Source organism: Rutidosis leptorrhynchoides, chromosome 9 (genome assembly GCF_046630445.1).
Source record: "Rutidosis leptorrhynchoides isolate AG116_Rl617_1_P2 chromosome 9, CSIRO_AGI_Rlap_v1, whole genome shotgun sequence".
Taxonomy (NCBI): Eukaryota; Viridiplantae; Streptophyta; class Magnoliopsida; order Asterales; family Asteraceae; genus Rutidosis; species Rutidosis leptorrhynchoides.
The window spans coordinates 308,335,679-308,341,598 of record NC_092341.1 but is presented as its reverse complement, the minus strand read 5'-3'; the positions used below and the strand labels follow the sequence as shown (position 1 = coordinate 308,341,598).

The window sequence follows — 5,920 nt, the reverse complement described above, 5'->3', positions numbered from 1 at the left end:
CATGGCTAGAATCGGTTCTAGCCGCTTTAGATGATCTAACGATGTCTTTTTCTTGATGTCACTCATGTGAGTGGGAGGCTGTGTTATCAATAATTTTGTAAGCTTCAGTTGCGGTTTTCTTCATAATGGAACCACCAGCTGCTATGTCGATGTCTTTTCGTGTAGTAATGTCGCATCCTTGATAGAATATTTGTACTATTTGATAAGTGTCTAAACCATGTTGAGGACATTCTCTCAACAACTTTCCAAATCTTGTCCATGCCTCATATAGAGTTTCATTTGGCTTCTGTGTGAACATAACAATTTCTCCTTGAAGTCTCACGGCTTTAGATGCTGAAAAGAATCTTTTAAGAAATTTCTCAACTAAGACATCTCATGTATCAATCGCCCCTTCAGGTAACCATTCTAACCAATCTTTGGCTTCTCCCTTTAAAGTTCAGGGAAATAACATGAGATAGATCCGTTCATCCTCAACTTCTCTGATTTTAAATAGAGTACAGATCCTATTAAAGGTACGAAGATGTTCGTTTGGATCTTCTTTTGGTGCACTACTAAATTGGCATTTATTAGTTACCATGTGTAGGATTTGTCCTTTGATTTCATAATCTGGCGCATTAATGTCTGGTTGAGTAATTGCGTGACCTTGGCCAGTGCGTGTAGCTCTCATTCGATCTTCCATACTTAGAGGTTCTTGATTTTCCATGATTGAATTTGTTGAATCTGAATCACTAGAGGATTCTGATTTAATGGTTTCTTCCTCGACAATCTCTGGTTGTATGATTTGTGGTTCAGGAAAAATGATTATTGGTTCAGGATCTCTGAATTGTCCTTGAATATCCTCCGGGTTCTCAATTGTGAGGTTGGGTTCAAAAAATGAATTATCGAAAATTTGAATTGGAGTACTTGGTCGACTAGATGACGATTCTAAAGAGAAATCAACGACGACGATGTTGGCTAGATGTCTTGATCTAGTTACAGGTGGTGAACGTATGAAAGGTGGTGAACGTTTTGCTCGGTGCATTCACTGAATATCCTATTAGTTATAAAAAAAATAAAAAATTATATAAGTTATCAAATTAATAGACTTTTCTGATTTTGCCCACATTTCGAATAGCCAATAGATGCAGCAAGTAGCCAGGACCCTTTAAATCGGAAACCCACAACTCGCCACTAACAAATCCAACTATTACTACGAACCAGAAACTTTTGGATGTCTATCAATTTAACCGCTTAAAATAATTTTTCATCGAAATTTTTGAAGATAAAATATATGTCCTAAAAACTAGAGCGTCGAGAAATAAGAAGAAGAAAAAGAGTGCGTCGAAAAATGTCGAAAAATAAAAGGTCGAAAAATAATAAAAAGAAAGTAGAGTGTCGAAACTTAAAAGTCTAAAAACTAAATATTAAAAGTTGCGTCTAAAGGTATTAAAGCTTAAAGGAATTTTATATCCAAAACGGCAATAACTTAATAGGCACTAAAATCTATTAAATACTAAAGCGATAAGCGACGTCGTAAAATTGTAAAGCGCCTAAATCTTAATCAAAAGAAAAAACCCTTAAGGGATTTTACGGCAAAGCCTAAAGATCTAGAAATACAAAATAACTACGGCGAAATACTAAGTTTAAACTTAATTACGAACGAAAATTATAAACTACGTACTAAATAATAAAAAGATACAAAAATGATAAAATTACTTATTTTTATAAAAATATATAATTTTTTTATAAAAGTATTAATTAATAAAACTACTTAAAACTTGAAATACATAATTAAATTAATTAAAACTAATTATTAATTTAATTAAACCCTAATTAATAATAATAATTAAATAAATAACCCTAATCCAGTAATTAATGCAGTCTGAGGTTCAGCCTGTCAGGCGGCTCCGCGAGTGCGGATGGTTGCTGCCCAAAAAGCTCCGCGAGTGCGGAGGTTACAGATTCAGATTTCGTGCAGGCCAAATTCTTGCAGGTTCAGATTTCCCTTTTTTTTTATATTTTGATTTTTATTTTCTTTTTTTGATTTTAATTTTTAGAAAATATAATTTAAGTAAAACTTATATTTAAAAAAAAAATTACTTATTAGTTTTTGTAACTAAAAAAAATAAAAACTTTTTAATTTTAAACACTTAAAAATATAGAAATATATACTTTTTTATGTTTTTATATTTTAAAACTTATATAAATATATTTTTACAAAAATAGCTTAAAAACTAAATTTTTTTATAGCGTTCTATGGCGTTCCGCGGCAGCGGCGCCAAAAATACTTGATGTGTGCGAGGTGTAGTACAAAATAGATTATATTTTACTACGAAATACTATTAAATACGATACAATTTTACATAAGTTATTTATTTATTTATTGAATGGATATATCTAAACCTTGCTACAATACTTATAGGCAGTGTACCTAATCGTAGAGTAGTGTAGTTTTTAGTAAGTCCGGTTCGTTCCACAGGGATACAACTAAGTTTAACACTATATATATTTTAAACTATATTTGTATATATATATAAGAGGGAAGTAACCATTCGGGAGGAAGCGGAGGGAAGCAAAAACTTTTTTTTTTCATTTTTTGAAAAAACTTTGTTCACGAACATTATAGATGATATGAAAATATGAACATTTAGTAGAGACACTTTGTGATAAATGTTTTTATTTTGGCGGGAAAACGCTCGAAGAAGTAATATATAACAATTATCGTGTTTTTCGAGCGTATTTTGAGGTTTTAGCTATTGGGGTTTAGATATTAGGGTTTAGATATTAGGGTTTATAGGGTTTAGATATTAGGGTTTAGAAATTTAGGGTTTAGGGTTTAGATTTAGGGTTTAGATTTAGGATTTATATTGAGTTTTTAACACGAACGGTTTAGGGTTTAGGGTTTAGGGTTTGGTGTTTTGGGTTTATGGAATAAACCCAAAACACCAAACCCTAAACCCTAAACCTTAAACTCTAAATCGGGCTAAATTTTACTTTACAAAACATGAAGAAAAAAAACGTTCATATTCTTCACGAACAATATTATCTTGAATGTTATTTTTGTCGATCATTTTCCCGCCTAAATAATAACATTCATCACGAAGTGTCTCTTCTAAATGTTCATATTTTCGTGTGATCTTGATGCCGGAAAAAAAAATTCAAAAAAATGAAAAAAAAAAAATATTTGCTTCCCCCCGCTTCCGCCCGATTGGTTACTTCCCCATTGATCCTGCCCCTATATATATATATATATATATGTATATATATATATATATATATATGTATATATATATGTATATATATATGTATATATATATATATATATATATATATATATATATATATATATATATATATATGTATATATATATATATATATGTATATATATATAAGTAGTATTATTATTATTATAAAAAGAGGGTTTTACCGTTTAATGACCGGTTTGTCGATTTTATGTCTTAAGTCACAATTAAAACCTAATGTAAAATATTAAATATTAAATATAACTTAATTTAAAGCGTAAAGTAAATGAAGATAAATAAAAATGCGATAAAATAAAAGTACGATAATTAAAAGTACAATAAAATAAAAGTACGATAAATGATGATAAATAAAAGTGCGATGAGATATAAAATAAAGGAATTATGTTTTATATATATATATATATATATATATATATATATATATATATGTATATATATATATATATATGTATATATATATATATATGTATATATATATATATATGTATATATATATATATGTATATGTATATATATATATATATATATATATATATATATATATATATATATATATATATATATATATATATATAAGTAGTATTATTATTATTATAAAAAGAGGGTTTTACCGTTTAATGACCGGTTTGTCGATTTTATGTCTTAAGTCACAATTAAAACCTAATGTAAAATATTAAATATAAATATAACTTAATTTAAAGCGTAAAGTAAATGAAGATAAATAAAAATGCGATAAAATAAAAGTACGATAATTAAAAGTACAATAAAATAAAAGTACGATAAATGATGATAAATAAAAGTGCGATGAGATATAAAATAAAGGAATTATGTTTATTTAAACTTCCGTAATCATGATGTTCGACGTGTTGATTTTAATTTATTACCATGGGTTAATTGTCCTTTGTTCTGGATTATTCGATATGTCCATCTGGTTTTTGTCCATAACAGTCCATCGGTCATAAATATAAAGTGCGAGTGTCCTCGTCAAATTACCCTTATACCGAAGTCAAATATTCCAACTAATTGGGGACTTAAACTATAACAAGGACTTAATACTTTGTTAATGATTATACCAGGTTATCGACTGCGTGTAACCCAAGGTTTTAATACGTTGTTAACAATCACACCAAGTGTCCTTGTATGTAATCCACCCCTGTTTTAATGAGTCCATTGACTATTAATCCATTCCCGTGTCCGGTCAAATGAACGATTATTAGTATTTATAAATATCCCGCCCATCGTGTTCGATCGAGTGTATGTGGTTATTTATAATTACCTCAAATTGTAAATCTCCATATTAAATTAACGAACTATCATTCAGTTAAACAAATATAAAGCCCATTAATAGCCCATAGTCCAATTTCCACAAGTGTCGGTCTTTTGTCCAAACCCCAATTATGGTCCAAAGCCCAATAACTCCGTCTTAATATTTAGTCCAACATCACGATTACTTCGGCTTAAATAAACATAATAATAATTTAGCTACGAGACATTAATTTAAAAAGGTTGAACATAACTTACAATTAGTATTAATCGCGTAGTGTTACACGGACAGAATTTCGACTTACAAACCTTAAAATATTCGCTAAAATAACCTTATTATTATTATTAACTTAAATATTAAAATTAAAATTATAAATATAAATATAGATTGAGAGATTGAAGTAGAAAAGGTGTAATGAAATCGGCAGAATGCGCGGTCTTTTATAGGCCCACTTTGAACTGTACAGCTCCCCGAGTGCGGTATTTTTCCTCTTCACAGCTCCGCATTCGCGGAGCTTTGGATTCCAGCTCACCATAGTGAATTAAACGTGGGCTGCTGATAAATATAATATATAATAATATATATAATTAATTATATATTATATTATATTCTTGTGCATAGTTGACTTGTAATTTCAGCTCCGTTGAGTCGCACGTTGATAGTTGGTTCATGTCTCGGTTCCGGATTTTCGAATGCCTTTTCTTATAATTTAATATCTTGTACTTTGCGTTTTGCGGCTTGTACTCTTGTAATTTCTAGACGTTTCTCATCAATAATTTAAACCACTTAGATTGTACTTTGTACTTTTTAGCTTTTTGGTCGTTTGCGTCTTCAAATCGTCGAATCTGTCTTTTGTCTTCACCTTTTATTATTTAAACGAATATCACTTGAAAATAGAACAATTGCAACTAAAAGCTTGTCTTTCTTGAAGGATAATGCTATGAAATATATGTTCGTTTTTAGCATTATCAAAGAGTCTTTGAGGTGAATGCTTTGATCCCCCATTGTGCCCATACAATGCGCATATCACCGAGTGCCATAACGATACCAGACTCCGAACAAATCTCTAAATTCGTTTAAATAAGAGGGCATAGTTAAAGCACATATGCTTCCAACTTCTAAACCACCATGTTCATGCGAAGTGAGGACTCAATAATGTTATTAATGGTAACTTAATAACATTAGTAATAACTAAATAATGCGGAGTAATACGATATCACTAAATGATAGTCATAAGTGACTTTTTTTCTTGTAGTGTTTCCATTAATCACAAATAAAAATAATATATATAAATACAATTATTATTTGAACCTTTAATCCATCAATATCCAAGACTAAATAATTGATGTGTATTATTTATGTATACATACATATAACATAACATAACATTCTCGTAATATATATCTTTTGCAT

At 29.3% G+C, this 5,920-nt stretch overlaps 1 non-coding gene across 1 annotated transcript; it reads left to right on the top strand.

Annotated features, from left to right (window-relative positions):
• The first annotated feature begins 212 nt into the window (after nt 1–212).
• On the top strand, nt 213–319 carry LOC139869714 (small nucleolar RNA R71). Its single transcript, XR_011766299.1, has one exon. It is a non-coding gene; the product is annotated as a small nucleolar RNA R71 (small nucleolar RNA).
• The last annotated feature ends 5,601 nt before the right edge of the window (nt 320–5,920 follow it).